At 31.1% G+C, this 15,448-nt stretch overlaps 1 protein-coding gene and 2 long non-coding RNA genes across 3 annotated transcripts in view; 1 reads left to right on the top strand and 2 right to left on the bottom strand.

Moving 5' to 3' along the window:
• LOC107916911 (vacuolar cation/proton exchanger 3) overlaps positions 1-10,423 on the bottom strand; it is a 35,876-nt gene extending 25,453 nt beyond the window's left edge. The window contains exon 1 of the mRNA XM_041076905.1: positions 9,487-10,423. The gene's annotated coding sequence lies outside the window, so the exon portion shown is untranslated. The remainder of the gene's footprint in view (positions 1-9,486) is intronic.
• A 198-nt stretch (positions 10,424-10,621) lies between these two features.
• On the top strand, positions 10,622-13,842 carry LOC107917585 (uncharacterized). The gene is made up of 2 exons (XR_001689759.2): positions 10,622-12,916; positions 13,021-13,842. It is a non-coding gene; the product is annotated as an uncharacterized lncRNA (long non-coding RNA).
• Positions 13,843-13,954: 112 nt separating this feature from the next.
• LOC121206225 (uncharacterized) lies at positions 13,955-15,331 on the bottom strand. Its single transcript, XR_005901264.1, has 3 exons — positions 15,084-15,331; positions 14,950-15,000; positions 13,955-14,287 (listed from the first exon to the last, which is right to left on the bottom strand). It is a non-coding gene; the product is annotated as an uncharacterized lncRNA (long non-coding RNA).
• Positions 15,332-15,448: the final 117 nt, after the last annotated feature.

Here is a 15,448-nt window from a genome sequence, read left to right as displayed (position 1 = left end):
CAACTTACACACCTTATCTTCATTCCTAGGAAGCACAAAACCTTCTGGTTGCTCCATGTAGATTTCATCTTCGAGATTACAATTCAAAAAAGTCGTCTCAACATCTATTTGATGTACATGTAACTTATGGATATATACAAGTGCTATAAGAATTTGAATGGAGGTCATCCTAGCCACTGGTGAATAGGTGTCAAAATAATCTAGGTCTTCCTTTTGCCTAAATCATTTAGCCACCAACCTAGCCTTAAAGGTTAGAGAACCCCCTGATGGAGTATTCTTCCTTTTAAACACCCATTTACACTCGATAGGCTTTGATCCTTGAGGAAGATCAATTAAAATCCAAAGTATTGTTGTACAATACTGAATCCATTTCATCATCGATCGCCTATTCGCATCCCTAGAAGTCATGGCTTCATCAAAGGATTGTGGATCATCATCCACATTAAACATTATGGAGATCTTCCTAATTATGAATTCTCTATTTCCCTTAACAAGAAATGCTACAGATTATAAGGAAATGAAATCGGGACCAAAATCCTTTACTTTTCTCACTATTTGACTATTCCTCGACTCTGTATCCTTATTGTCACAAAGACATCTTTTGATTTGATCACTTAAGATCATTGGATCATATTCTTTTTTCGAATCTGTTGAATCATCGTAAACCTTATTTTCAATTAATACTACCTCTCTTGTTTCAGTTATCATATTTGATACTAAGTCAATAACATATAAGCCTTAGAGTGTTGGGCATATCCATCGAATGCACCTTTGACAGCTCTTGGTCTTAACTTTGTTCTCCGTTGGTCGGGAACTCTATAGTAAGCCAAGCACCTCCACACTTTGAAATAATCTAAGTTTGGCATCTAACCCTTTCATAACTCATACATTGAGTTTTCTTGATGGTATTCTATTAATGATATAACATGCAATCAATAATGATTCACCCCATAGATTATATGAAAGTTTAGCATTTAACAATATCGAGTTAACCCTATCCACTAAAGTACAGTTCTTTCTTTTTATCAAACCATTTTTGTTGCGGTGTATAAGGCGCGGAACACTCAAATACCACACCTTGTTCCTCACAAAATACTTTAAATTCATTTGAAAAATATTCACCACCTCTATCACTATGAAGCACTTTGATTTTCTTACTAAAAAATTTATCAACCTCATTTTTAAAACGCTTAAACATATCAAAAGCCTTATATTTACTTTTCATGAGATACACATAAGTAAATTTAAAGAAGTCATCTATAAAAGTGATAAAATATTGTTTTCCACCTCTTGGTAGAGTTTCATTTGATTCACAAACATCCGATTGGATTAAATCTAACACTTGCGAATTCCTTTCACACTTATTAGGAAATAACTTCCTGGTAATTTTTGATTGAATACAAATTTCACATTTATCTAAAAACTTATCATTACTTAGATTGATATAATCATTCTTTTGTATATATTGTAAAGTTTTAAAATTAAAATATGCTAAACGCGTATGACATACAGGATAATACTCAACAATATAAGCAGAAGAATTAACTTTATTCATATCAATGCTCAACTTGAACATACCCTCACTACACTATCCTTTTCCTACATATATATTACCCATAAGCAAGACAAACTTATCGGATTCAAAGATAATCTTGAACCTCTTGTTACACAGCAGGCTCGCAAACACTAAATTCTTTCTCACATCGGGAACATGCCACACATTGGTCAAAGTCAATTTATTCATAGATGTTAAGTGGAGTTCCATCATCCTTTGACAGAGCACCTTAACCAATTGATAGATGCCCATAAGCACTTCACGGTTTGCCACTCATTCATAACTCATGAATTGTTGTCAGTCATTACACACATGGATAATAGCTCCAAAGTCGAGCCACCAATTATAGGACTTATCGGTCATGGCTATGTTGAGTTCAGTAATCATACCAATCTCTAAACTCTTGATCCATTCCATAACCATGGCCACTAAGTCTATGTCCTCCACCATAGTGGCTTTAAAAGTTGTGGCATCTTGCTTCTTTTTGAGAAGTTTGAAATCTTTAATATAGTGTCCTTTCTTATTACAATTATAACAATTGCAAAATTTTTTCTTCTTGTCTTGCACGTGTTTAGTCTTGGATGTGGCCTTTCGCTTACCATTTCAAGAGTTCTTAGACTAGCTCACATGGTTCACTTTAAAACTTTGGGGAAGATACACCATATCAGGCTTCCAAGTTTCCTCTTAAATATCCAAATACCTAAGTATTTTCTCTATAATGAATTCTTTTTCTTCCGATAATTGTTCCAAGACGAAGGCACTTCGAGATGATAGCCTCGACTTGTAAAAATTCCGGAATAACAATTTTCAAGTCACGAAGCCTACTTACAAGGACTTGTAATTCATGGACTTGATCCATGATCGGATAATATCGAGCATTTTGAATTCAAAATACTTCGTCATTAAAAATTTATCAATACCTTACGCTCAGTGTTATATTTCTCTTCAAGAGCTTTTCATATTTCCATTGGGGATTGCATCGACATGTAGAGATCATACAATCGATCAAACAAGGTGTTGAGAATGTGTCATCGACATGTGAAATTGTATTCTTTGCGCTTCTTCTTGAGTTCGGCCACTTTTGTAATTTCCTTGGGGTTTGTATTGGGGTGGGATCTTCCACAAGTTGTAGGTTTGGATCCAACACCTATGCCACATTTAAGACAGTAAGAAGAAACAACATCTTGTCCTTCCAGCGATGAAAGTTTGAACTATCAAATCGGTCAAGTTTCACAAACTCTTGGTTCATCGCTTTGAATATAGTGGTAGCCTCCGTCGCCATCTCCAAAACAGTTCTCCTTAATTGTTGGAAAATATTGAATGGATAAGATAGATCTGGAGACAATATTGAATTAAATAGTAGACCTCGAGGTGCGAGTGACGCTTTTCAAAGAGAACTGTTTGCCCTCCACACATAGTTGCTAGAAGGTTAAGACAAAGGTCTTCCCGGGATACAACGAAACTTTTGAATTTCCTTTGATTAGCAAAATTGAGGAATTCTCTAACTCTTACTCTAATTTCTGAAAATAGGATTGATTGTAATTGTATTTTTTAGTACCATAGACCCTCTATTTATATACACTCAATGGACATTATTTTGAAGAGTCACAACCCTTTACATTTGATTTCCATTGGACATACTTCTTAAAAAAACATGTTTCATGAAATCAAATGTATTATTTGAATAAATCATCACTTTTTAATAAGTGCTCGTGAATAATCATGAATTTGTAATCTGTAATTTCCAACATCATTATAAATTTTACTAACAAAAAAAATAGATGGTCAATATAAATCCAACTATTTTTACCAAAAGTTGCGTGCATCTCTCATGACCTATGCACAAAGGTGCATAACTAAGGCCTGTATAATAGATAAAGGCAATCATTTGAATAAATTGGACTTAATGAATGCATAAAGATTGGTCTAATTCTTAGAACATTTTAAAAGACTTGTCTACTTGAAGCTTGTTGGCTAAGTAATATAGTTCAATAAATTGTAATTTATTAGGTTAATTTGAAATCTAAGGATAAAGATAATAAAAAGTTTGAATCTAAGTCGTTGATGTAATTTAATTTGTACGGTTGTTCTAATAGGGGCTTAGCTATAAATAAAGGCCTCCCCAACCTCATTTGTATCATTCACCATTGAGTACTCAAATTGAGAACATTTACTTTAAAAGCTTTTTTGAATTTTCTTGTCTTCTTGCTTGTTTCGCGTAATAGCTTTCTACCTTCAACGCTTTAGAAAATTCTTTAGGATTCTTAACTTTAAGGGTATAAGATGACTTAAGTAATTTGAAGCAAATTCACCACCTAAGATCACATGATTAGCTCAATTAAAGTCTAGGCCTTAACACACAACTAATGTAACAATTTCCAATATAAGTATCATTTAGCATAGTTAAGATTGTATGAAAAATATAATATTGTATGTAGTATTAATATGTCAGTAACAATAATAATGCAACACAATGCAGTAGCAGTAACACAATAGAATACTGGTAATCGAACAGAGTTAAAAATTAGAAGAAGAATTTTGTTGAGGCATGTATGAACAGTTTTATTAAGATAGATTCGACCTTTCCTCGTTGTTTTGAGTACGTTGGATGTCTGTCTTCCAGGATACAACAACAGACGACCACAGTAGTAGCACAACAACAGTGATCAATCGAACACAATCTTACCTTTCTCTATCACTAGGAGGAATGAATTTAGAAGGAATTTTTTATATTGATGGTTTTTGATAATGTGTTTTGGAAGTCTCCTAACTTGGCTTTATATAGAGGAGAGGAAATGAATGAAGAGATTTAGACCGATTCATTAAGAATTTTGTTGAAAAGTTAATAGATATAAGTGAACAGACACAATGAAAAGATGCAATATTAAACCAAAAGTAATGAATATGTTCACCAAGAGATACAATTGTTCAAAAGATACAATTGTTCATCAAGAGACAGAACTATTGTTTAATTCATCACTTAACAATTTTAAGCATATTATATAGAATATAAATCCATAATTTATTATTCAAACCTTCAATTTTATCAATAAAATAATATGCCTCAAAGTTCCAAAATATCCATTATTTTCCAATAAATATGTTGCCACCTAAACTCTATTTAACATACAAAGTACATCAAATTGATAGATATAATTACCACCTAAACTTTATTAAAACATGAGATCCTAGATCCTAGATTTGAGTCTTAACTTGTAATTAAATTGGCAAAGTTATTTTCGTGGTTTGTACGGATAAAGAGCAAATTAGAAGGAGAAGATTGAAGAGATATGGCAAATTGGGTGAATCGTAAAATATCATTATATAGGTGAGTGTAACTCATTAAATATATTGTTGATGGTTAAGAGTATGTTTTGAGTATTGGTAAGTGCCTACAAGTATTGTTAGGAGTATATTCTTAGTATACGGTTGGAATCAAGTATGGAGAAAGATAAGTAGGATTTTGTTAGTGTGAATTACTCAATAGATTCCATCAATATTATTGTAAATAAGTAGCTTCTTTTTCTTTTTCTTTTTTAGATATTAGAGCTAACTATCAATAATAAAAGTAGGCCTATTTCTCTTTGAGCTTATTTTCCTCTCAATTGTTGTTCATCTTGAATTCTTGAATGTTCCATTCAAATACTAGAAAGGTAAGAAAGAGAGTTGAAGAATACTAACATATAATCAAGCAATGTGCATCGATGCAAAAGAAAATGCTATATTAATAATAAAACTTACCTTTATAAAAAAAGAAAAAAAACATAAAACAAATGAATACTCAAATAATGTGGACTATACAAATTGATCTCTCAATTTTGTTTAAAATCACATTACGGTTATTCAACTTTCAAAAGTAACATAATAGTTATTAATATTATCAAATTATTACATTTCTTTCACTCAGTTGTTAATTAACTTTCATTAAAAAAGTAAAGTTGCACTTTAATTCAAAGAGTTTATGTAGTTAATTTGATCCCTGAGCTATAATTAAAAAATTATTTTGATATTTTTAAAATTTTCTTAACAATAATTGTAAAAAAATAAAAAAAAGTCTTAAAAATAAATATAAATACCCATCAACTTTGATCTCTTTTTTTTTCATTTCCTTTATTGTTTTACGCTCTCTTCATTTCATCTTTCTTTGCTCTCTTTTTTCGTGCAGATCGACATCAGCTTTACTCTTCCCATATCATTAAAAATAATATATATATGTTTAATTTATAGCCGAAAGTAAAATCTCAACTTGAAATTTGAGAGAAGAAATGGTGAGTTTGGAGAAGAAGAATAAGAACATTATGCATTATAAATTTAAAAAATCCAAAACGGAAAGTTACTCAAAAACCCCATCAATCTAATAACAGGAGTTACAAAAAAGAGATTATGAGTTTAGAAAAGAAGTAGGGTATTTTGTATTATAAGTTAAAAGAAAAAAAAACATTAAATTTCGAATAAATTGAAACTTACCAAAGAACCCAGACAGTATAACAAAACATTTTGTTTTTCACTCTTGCCCTATTTTTTCTTAATTATTTTCTCCTTTCCTTTTTTCTTTTTTTTCATAACTATCAGGAAAATCTTGCAAATAGGTTGTTGATGGTAGACATTTTTACGATTCTCAAAAATGAAAACAGTTTTGCAAGCCTAGAATTTTTTTCTTGAAAACTCAAGCATCAATAATCAATTTAACAGTGAAATTTGAATATTGCATTGAGATATATTTTGCTAGGGCTTTGAGAAAAAATAAAATAAAATAAGCAATTTCTCAATAAAACAACATGAAGTTGTTAATATGATTGAAGGTGTTGATCAATGGTGGAAAGCAAATGAAATTTAATTTGAAATTTTTAAGATTTTTTATATATTAAATATTTGTAAGAAATGTTAGTTAAAAAAATTGTAGTTTTAAATTTAAGAAATTTTTAGATTTATACATATTTAAATATTTTTATATTTAAAAAATATGATTTTTTAAATTTTTTACAGATTTTTTAATATTTTTTAATCTAAGATTTTTTTGAACTTTTTTTTTACAATTATTGTTAAGAAAATTTTAAAAATAAAATGATTTTTTAACTATAGCTTAGGGACCAAATTATCTATTAACCCTTTGAATTAAGGTGCAACCTTACTTTTTTTTTACAGAAGTTAACAATTGAGTGACAAAAATGTAACAATTTGATAACGTTAGTGATTATTATGTAACTTTTAAAAGTTGGATGACCGAAATGTAATTTTAAACAAAGTTTACAAACAATTAGTGTAGTTTACCCAAAACAAATTTCCTAAGCCATACTTTGTATGGTGGTAAGCTGATGGGCTAAAGACTTAGGAGTTCCTTGTGTTACAAGGAATGGATCAAACTAGTTCTTCTATTATTAATTGGATCAATTTAATGCCTATAGTATTAAAAATCAAATAAGTCCATATTGTAACAGAGTTAACATTTACTCTATAAAAAATATCTTAATTCTTTTTTTAAGAAATTGTAGTTCAATTCCAAACAAAAGATTTCATTTACAAAATTATATAAACTTTAAAAATGTTAACCCTCCTAAATAGTAAATAATATTTTTCCAATAGAAAATGCTAACTTTAATAGTAAAGGGAATAATTTAATTAGGTCCTATAATAGAGGGACCTCTCAAGTACATTCATCTAAGTTCACAAATGATTCACTTTCTAACTTTGATTTTAGTAGTCAAGGAGAAAAAAAGTGATTTGGAAGGAAACAAAGGAAGTGTGGGAGTTCAGGAAGTTGTTAAGGCTGAAAGTCGATGGTCATGAGCAAGAAGTCATCGAAGAGCTAGCTCATATCGAAGCAATGAAATTGAACTTAAAATTTTAGGAGGTTGAGGAGTGTTATACCCCCTCCACAAATGAGGACAGGTAGCAAATTTGAAGGCTACTCGAGAGACACTCCTCGCCTGATGCAAATTTGAAGGTCGCCAAGAGAAGCCGCGTTCTAGCCACCCAAACAAATGAAAGGTAACCATTAAAGGAAACCAACCATCTGTCCCTTCAAGCACTCCACCTTCTCTTAGGAAGGTGATCTGTTTGTTCATCAAATTCCGTGTGGGTTCAACTGCTCTGTACCTCTAAATCAGATTGAATGACAGAATATGTCTCATCACAGACATCCACCCATGCATCTTGCAATGATGGCTTGATTACGAGACTAACATGTTAATGCCATCCTACATAGAATCTTACCTATAAATACCCTCAAAGATGATGATTAAGAGGATCAACTCTCGAGCACACTAGCCTATACTCTGCCAACTTGCCTTCACATTCAACCTCTAGACTTTCTCCACTTTCACATTTTGTAATCTTTGGCTTTACGCCCGACTAGGTGAATCGGCCTCCATTTATACCATCACATTCTATTCTGTACTTCTCTGTTATTGTATCATTGTATCAACAACGAGCTAACGTTGGTGGAGCTTTTCGTGGCAGAGATAATATTGCAGGCTGTAGGGGTATTCTTTTGTTCTATGTACTTTTGCTGATTTAGTGTGCTTGTTTTGCTTGGTCTTTCTAGTTTTAGTAAGCTGCTTGTTCAGGGTATGTTTGCTCGGTTATTACGGATTGAATTCTAACCAATAAGGAATCTCATGATTTTATAATTCAATTGAAAGTTGTGGCTATGAAATAATTTTCGGCTGTGTAAAGGAAGCTTTTGCTATGATGTGCTGGGCTATACGAGGGGAGGTTAAGAGCTTCATCATTGATGATATTATGAAAATCGTAGGGGTGTTCTACCTTGTTTTATTGCAATGGTGTGCTTTGCTTTTGATATTTTAGCATTTATGGAGCTATGTTGCTACAGAACTTTGGTGCTTTGTGGACTTTAAAGGTTTCCTTTTTTTGGTGTCTTCATAATTGTCTTTAAAGCGTGGGTGTGTGTTCAGGTTGAAGTGTTTTATAGATTTTTTCTGCTATAAAAAATTGTGGAAATGATAAATAGATAAAAATTTTATTATTTAATGAAAAATATTTTCAATTTTATTTTATTTATGTTAATATTATATCATGCTATAAAAATTTGAAGTTTAAAATTTAATTCTGTTTAGAATAAAGTAAACTATACTGATAATCACTCAACTATAAAACAATTTTCATTTTATACACCTAAAATAAATAGTTTGTAATTTGAACACCCATGTTTATTTAATCACAAACGGTAAGTGATAGTTAAAAAATGGCATAATAACAAATTTAACCTTCAACTTTTATATATTATATTAACTTAATTAGTCATAATTTTAAAAAAATAACTCTCAAATTTTACAAATAATCTCAATTTAATCCTAATTCTAAAAATTCAAAAAAAGAACATAAAGATTTTTAAAAATATATCATAATAAATTTAAATTTTATATTAATAAGAGATAAATTTGTGAATACTAATCAAAATAAAAGTTATTATAATTTTCCAATACTTAAGGATATAATTTGTTACAGCACGTGCCACCATACTTTAACAATGTGGGGCAGAAGAAATTTATTTCTGTTATCCCTATAATCCAAGAGAATGTGACTATATATGTTACAGCACGTGCCACCATACATTATACCCGTTTTCCATGTTTGAAAGAAAGGATTCTTCCATAAAAACAAAAAGAAAAGGGAAGTAGGAAGGCAACGTAACCTAAAAAATAAAAACAAACCAAGAAACATTTTCATACCAAAGGCGAATAAGGTAAGTAGGTTTCCAGGAAGAAGGCACATGCTTTTATACATCCATGCCGAAAAGAAACTAAGACCATGCATGCCAGATCAAAATAACAAGCGAGAGCCATATTAGCACTACCAGATCCAAAATATATAAGACACAAGAATCCCTAATTGTGAGTACATCATGTTGACCAGCAAAGTAAGATCATCACGTGTAAAACAAGGTAAGTAAGAAAGTACATATACCATACCTTCTCCTTCCTCCTTTCTTGAACGTCTTCCTTCCTTGTCTTTTTTGTTTTGGTAGTGGCTTCTTCCTTGCTATTTTCCTCTCTCTTTTAGGCTTTATCTCTCCTCTCCTCTCCTGCCTTTTCTTCTCTCCTCTCTTTTTTATTTTAATCACTCTCTCTTGGTTTCTAGTTTCTTCCTAGCTTGCCGCCACCCCCTGGGGGGTCTACTGTATAATGGAGTACAGAGGCTGATGATGGGACCTCATCTGCTAAACTCATTTGCTCTATTGTTATGGCTACAATTCCCGCTCAATGCATTGGGCCTCAATGTCAAAGCCTGATGATGATAATAATTGAATAAAAACGAAGACGGTAAGGAGGGAAACAAAGAAAATATGGGTAAAGGAATGCTTGAGAATACTTCCATGGAGGTAGGGTCGATTGATAAACAAAGTTGCTCTTTACTGAGTTATGTTGGGACTCAGCAAAATCGTGACTTTGATTTGGCTGTCTAATCTGTTGAAGGGTTTTATATGGGGGGTCAAGTTTTATTTTGGAATTGAAGGTGCTCCGAGATTGATGAGTGAGGTAAAGGAGCAGTTATTGTGTTGAAAAGGGGTGTCCGGATTGTATTGAATCCAAGCGTTAGTTGTTTTTGTATGCATCAGTGACGGTAATCAGGTGGCCAAGTTACTGCTAGGTTGGTAGTGCCTTTAACATGTTGTGACGGGTTGCCAGCATAAAACTTGACCCCCCATATACAACCGTTCAAAGAGACAGCCAAATCAAAGCCACGATTTTGCTCTTGGCCATATTTATCAAATCAATCCGTTCACTGTGTAGAATGATTTTTGATGTGCCAGAAAAGTCTCCGAAACTTGTTCCTTTATCCACAATAATGTATTTTTAATTTTAATTTAGTTTCTTTTTATAAATTTGAAATTTAATTTTTATATTTATATTTTTTTAGAATTTAATTTCTTAATTTTTTTATTTTAAAATTCAGGCCAACATCATTATTTTATTAAATTCTGATTCATTATAACATTAGTTTTTAGTTACATGATATCACTAAGTAAGTATTTTTTTTTAATTTCAAAATATTAAACAATAAATTTTTAAAAAATTTAATATTATTAACAATTGAAATCTAAAAAATAAAAAAATAAATTCTTCAAAATAAAAATATAAAAACTAAATTAATTTTGTTTTTGTTTTATGATGTTTGATAGGATGTTTGTGTGGTCATACTCGCATTTTAGGTGTCTAGTTTTAAGGCGTCTTGGCGGTTAGATGATAAGCTTTTTTCTCATTTATCTCACTAGATTTTGGAACTTTTTGGTTTGTAAGGAATATTTTGTTTTGGGAAAAGAATAATATTAAGAATAAAATCCCAACATTCCCCTTTCAATATTGAAAAAGTATTACTTTTCAAATTTAATCCATACATAAGGCCTACATGGAAACGCGTCCACTAATACTTTTTCTTTTGTGTCTAAATTTGTCTATGTGTGGAGTTGAGCTTGTCTTACAAGTGAAAGAATTTAGAAAAATATAAACTTAAAAAATAGAATTGGATAAGAAAAATTATGCTCCTTTTCTAAACAGGTTAGCTTTCAGATAAGTGTTTTTTCTCAGCCCAAATTTACAAAAAAAATATTGTTGCTGTCTTTTTACTGCTTTGTCATTGTTTTTTTATTGTTTTGCAATCATTTTATTATTATATTGCTACTATTTTGTTGTTATTATTTGGATATTCTATAACTTTTATTTTATTATTAATTTTGTTACTATTTTAGAGGTATTTGTTTGCTAAGTTGCACTTATCCTAGTATTATTTAAGTATATTTTTTTAATTTTTTTCCATTCGTTGGGAAACATTTTTTAATGTTTTGTGTATTTGATCATTTATATTTTTTAAATTTATATTTATTTAAAAATTAATATAAAAAAATTTAATACAAATGGGTCGAGCTAAGCTCGGATTTTAATATTTTTATCCAGGTAAGTTTGAACAAAATTTTAAACCCATTTTCGAGCTAGGCCTAAACCTAAAAAAACGTGTCTAATTTTTTACTTGTCCCAACCCAACTCATGGATTTGTCTCCAAAACTTATATTTTTTCCTAGCAAAGGTTAAACGACGTTGCCCAACTGTATCTAGAGATGTTCATGGGTCGAACTGGATTCAACCAAAATTTTAGGCCCGTTTGTCAGGCCCGAGTCTGGCCCAAAAAATGGGCTTAAAATTTTTTCCAAATCTAACCCAGATAAAAATGCTAAAATCCGAGCTAAGCCCGACCTGCCTATATTATTTTTTTATATTGTTTTTATATAAAAAAATTTAAATTATAATACATAAAAAATACTAAAAATATTAAAATAAATATTTCCTAACAAATTAAAAATAAATTAAAAAACAGTAATAAAATTAACAATAAAACAAGTGTTATAGCATATTTAAATAATAACAACAAAATAATAATAATATAATAGTGAAGAAAATAGCAACAAAACAGTAAAAAACAACAAGAAAACAATAAAAACAGCAATTTTTTACATATTGAGACTGGGCTCGAACAAAAAAATCTTACCCGAAACTCAATCCACTTTCTAAATTAAACTTATTTTTTTTACTCAAACTCATTTTTAAATCTGTATTTTTACCCCCAACACTCCCATTTTTAAACGGAGAGAACCACCTTGTAGCGGTATCTTTGTGTTTTATGTTAGTGCAGCTGAAACTTAATATTCCAATCCTTCTCTGACGGATTGTATGCATTTAGGCATCAAACCAATTGGTTTAGGACGTGGTAAAATGCATGTCAAGAACGTGGCAGATTGAGCCTCAATGGATTGACTGTTGAGCATTTTAAACTGTTCAACAAATAGCCGTGGGAAGCTTTAGCGAAGATTTACAAATGAAACGAAGCAAAATGGAGGAGTTGTTGAGTTAACCAACAACTTGATTGACAAATGAAGCCACCAATAGTGCTTGATAGGATTTCGTATTGGCAACGGTTGCTTCATCCAGCCATTGCCACGAAGCTAACGGCTGCAGTCGAGTACAACCGGCTCATTTAGGCTTCGCTTCACACCGTCATCCCGAAAAGCTTCAATCTTTATCGGGACACCTCAGATGGACTTGGTTTACTATAAGAGTAGTCTTAGTTTCTTCCATCTGTAGTATCAATCATGCATAAATGCTTTTCAACACAGTGTTCTGCAGTGACAGCTATAAAATGTTTTTTTTTTCCATTTTCTCACGTTCTTTTTTTTATAAAACTGTATGCTTTTTTACAATATAGTAATTATTGCATTGAGTTCCTTTTGTTTTGCTGATACTTTTTTATGGATCGTCTTAATTTCTTTTAGTTTCAGCTTTATGGGTTGTGTTTTTGGGAGGCTTTTACTGCTTTCTTTTAGTTAACCTCTTCTGGAACTAATGACAGGTTAATTTCAACATCTAATATTCCTTGAAATAGGTGGTTCATTCCTTCATGTGATTAGTCGTTATTGAGTTATTTGCTGACCGAATCTTAATTATCTTTTTCAGTTTGATCATTGACATCGTTGCCTTCTCAACAACTATAATGAATGCGTGTTCAACGGAACACTGGAAGTTCATGTGTGGAGTGCTTTTCATTATCATGGAGGGAACATTAAAGGGCCTTCTCCCACAAGAAAGTTGCCAGATTCAGAAAAATAACTCTCAAATTTTATCGTCTCATGATAATCGTATGGGTTGGACACGGATTCTAGCCATTAAAAAGGACGGAAGAAGCAGCATATTTTATAAACAAGGAAACAGGATTACCTTACAACCAAACTCCACCATTACAAGCACGACCTCATGGTATTGCGTAATGCTACACTGATGGTTTTGTATGCAGTGATCCAAGTAGGAAATGGCTAAATATTATAGTGCAGATCCCCAAGATACACCAAAAGCTACTACCAGTCTTCTCTGATATCACCACTATGCTACAGAACACAAAAGCTCCACATCTTATAGTTGGACGGGCCCTAATGCACTATTTTTATGTTAGGTTGTTTTGTTTATTTTCTTCAATTTATATATATATATTTCAAAGTCAAACCTTCATAAATTACGGCAAAACAGACTTTTAGCGGCCTTTTTTTGGGCCTATAAGCGCCGCAAAAAACGCCGTTAAAGACAACGCCACTAACATTTTGTGGCATTTATGAAAAAAAAGTCGCTAAAAGTCATGACATTTAGCGACGCTTTCCCCACAAACACCGTTAAAAGTTCCTGACCTTTAGCGACGCTTTTCCCACAAATGCCGCTAAAAATCATAACCTTTTAAAAAATTATTTTATTTTAATTAAATAACATTTATTTCTATTTTAAATATTATATTATGTTTAATTTTTGAAATTTAAAATTTAAACTATATACTTTTAAGGATAAATAAAAAATATTAACTAAATTAAATTTTCCATTAAAATTTAAACTTCAAAACTAAATATAAAAATTAATGAATTTAAATTTAACACATAAACATTAATTCAATATGTAATTTAATACATAAAAAATAACACACACAAACACACAAAGTATTACAATTTCTAAAACAAAATTCATCCTCGGGAGAAAAGAATGCCAATTCATCATCACCTCTCATTAATCAAAAGAAAAAGATCAAAAAAAAGAAGAAACAATATACAACAGAGGGCTGGTTCAAGCTTATGTGATGCCAAAGTATTGCAATGCCTGCATATAACTTAGAGAAGTCCTTTGATGCTTTCAATTCAACCGCCAGAGAATCCAAAACACCGGAACAGAAAGCCAAAGTATGCACCTGTAAGCCAAAGTCAGCCCAATAAGAAAATCACTTATACGACCCTCAAAGTCACATATGTCAAAGCACATTATCTGATCTCTTTGAATTATGATATGGAAAGATAAATTTTTAATAATGCCACCATAATGCAAGAATTAGAATTTGTTTCGACAAAAGTCATTGATCATGTTATTAATCATGTGCCTTTACATGTACAGGCATTGCATCTAAAACCTACATAGTTTAAATAAAAAATATCACCAAATCTATTATTTAGATATGTAAACAAGTCAAACAGAAAGCAGCTCATGGCAAAGCATTTTCCTGATCCACTATGTTAGTTGTTTTTATCTTTATTTATTCCCTGAGTTCAATTTTAAACCTCAAAATATCTAAATATATTGATGCTCAGAATGCTTAATATTGCGGACAACTAACACAATAGTCTAATACTGTTTTATCTACTATGAAAAAATACTAAATTGTAAGTTACATAGAGAACAATTTCAATTATTTTCACTTCAGAAAGCACCAAAAGAGTTGAACAACCTGCTTAAATTTCATCTGTTAAGATGGAAAACCTCAGTTACACAAAAGCCTCTCTCAGCCTTTTTGAAATAAATAACCAGCAACTACTATGAATCTTATAGCAAAAATATATATAAGAACAAGTATCTTACCTCTGCAATAAAAGGCCATAATTTGCTCAAGTGCTTGTTCAACCATTTTGCCTAAAAGGACAACATAGTGTAAGACAGTAAGCAACTACACTGCATAAAATCTTAACACCAAAATGGAAACACCTTTTCTATACCTAACACATGCAAATGTATCTAGTCTTTGAGATGCATATTTTATGCCTTGTCGCATAATGCTCTGACCTAAACAAGATAACACGAAAACAGAGTTACAACCAATTATAACCCAGATGAAACAGGGAAGAAAAACGAGGACTTCTATTGATCAACCTGAGAACAAAACAATACAAGTAAAACGTAGAAAAGTCTTGCAGCGAACACACAAAAGTTCTCGTGCAAATACACCAAGTTCTTTCAAAATCAACTACATCAAATAAATCAAAAGAATATATAAATGTTTTAAATGGAAGAGAGAAAAAAGCTGATTTTTTTTCATTAATTATAACTAAATGTTCACAAGGCAATAGAAACTAATGCTATT

Source organism: Gossypium hirsutum, chromosome A01, assembly GCF_007990345.1.
Source record: "Gossypium hirsutum isolate 1008001.06 chromosome A01, Gossypium_hirsutum_v2.1, whole genome shotgun sequence".
Classification (NCBI taxonomy): Eukaryota; Viridiplantae; Streptophyta; class Magnoliopsida; order Malvales; family Malvaceae; genus Gossypium; species Gossypium hirsutum.
The sequence above is the reverse complement of the archived record's forward strand: the minus strand, read 5'-3'. Positions and strand labels throughout refer to the sequence as shown.